Source organism: Glycine soja, chromosome 10 (assembly GCF_004193775.1).
Source record: "Glycine soja cultivar W05 chromosome 10, ASM419377v2, whole genome shotgun sequence".
Classification (NCBI taxonomy): Eukaryota; Viridiplantae; Streptophyta; class Magnoliopsida; order Fabales; family Fabaceae; genus Glycine; species Glycine soja.
Window position 1 is genome coordinate 46951276 of NC_041011.1, and position 1626 is coordinate 46952901.

Here is a 1626-nt window from a genome sequence, read left to right on the forward strand (position 1 = left end):
ACCTGTAATTTTATATTTTTAATAAATTTTAATTCATTATAAATGTTGTGTGAAAATACATAGTGTTTTTTTTTACTTCAGTATTCCATAGTGTGTTACTAACCGTTTATAACTCTTTATTATAATGTAGTGCAACTTGTACTTGATCATGTTGCAAGCTTGAGCTTAATTAAATATCAATATCAAAATGACACGCGTAATGAGGGGAGTTAATCTTTCTTTCTTATTTATTTATGGTTGAATGATCAAAGATTAGTTATTCTTTCAAAACGTTCTCTCTCTTAAGTGTGTGTCTTGGCATCTTATAACTATACTTTGCTGCCAAGAGACAGTGAGACAGTACTGTAAAGTGTCAAATACTGTCTGTCTGTAGAGCACAAGCAATTTCACGACAGAGGAAGAGGCTCAGCAAAATATTCTTGAAGTGACAGAGAAAACACACTGGGAAGATATCATGAGAAGAGATTGTTAAGGTTTGTCTTAAACTAACATTTTTATCTCAGTATCCATTTGTTGTACGTAAATTTGCTTAAAATATCATTTCTATTAGTCTCTCTGCCTTTCAGAAATGTGACACAGAAAAATGCCAACAATGAGAGTTTTCACCTGCAGTACAAAGTCCACCGAATCAAGGTATTTCTAGAGGCTATCCATTGAGACAAAGGGTCCCGGTAACCCCTAGTTTGGTTACATTTTAATTACAATGTTGTATAGTAATGTTACAATCAATCCCCTTGTATTATTTATCTTGGCTAGATGAGATGTTCTAATTTTTCATTTTCTGAAGGTGAAATTACCATTACCACTCTATTAAATTGTATAATTGATTTGCCAGCGCAAGTAATGATGGTTATCTAAAGTACCGAAGCTTAATTTGCTATTCCTTCTAATGGATACTTGAATTTGGCCTAGCAATTGTTGAACTTTTGTAATCAAATAAGTTGGAGTATTAATTTATATCGTGAGAATACTAGATAATTAACCGAATATTTATTGCCAAATTATGCATGAAAACGCATTAAAACATATGATTGTAAAAATAGAATTGATGAAAAGTGGGAACAAATCACTAAAACATAGACAGTTAATATTTAGATTTTTTTTCATTTTCTTTCCGACCACATAAAAGAAATATTTCATAATTCGTATATTTTTTTTAAAAAAATTCTAACTAAACATACCATAAAGCAAAAGAAAACAAAAGAAAATTAGGGCTATTGCCACCGCAAATTAACTTTGAGAAGAGTACTCTGGAACTTCTTGTAAAGTGTATATAGATTTGTTATTTTGCTAGCTAGATAGTCCACTCAGGCGATAAGTGTTATCCAAAAAAAATCATTGTCAGATAGAAATAGTAAATCTTACATCATTTTCTAATTATATTATCATAAGGTTCAAACATTGTTCACGCGTGATATCAAATTGAGATGCACATCATGTTCAATACTTATCCTGTTGCAGCTTATATGATGACTCGAACGCATATTATATTTCATTGGAGCCAATTGTCAAACAGTTACAAACTTACTCAAGTTTTATGATGGCCTTTCATTAATTTAATAACTCATCCAAAAAAAAAGTGAACAAATATGCCACATTTTTCTGAAAGTGGAAGGAAAAAAAATG

General features: G+C 30.6%; 1 long non-coding RNA gene across 1 annotated transcript; it reads left to right on the forward strand.

The window, feature by feature from the left end:
• Positions 1–250: 250 nt before the first annotated feature.
• Positions 251–890, forward strand: LOC114369394. The gene is made up of 2 exons (XR_003657622.1): positions 251–473; positions 567–890. It is a non-coding gene; the product is annotated as an uncharacterized LOC114369394 (long non-coding RNA).
• Positions 891–1626: the final 736 nt, after the last annotated feature.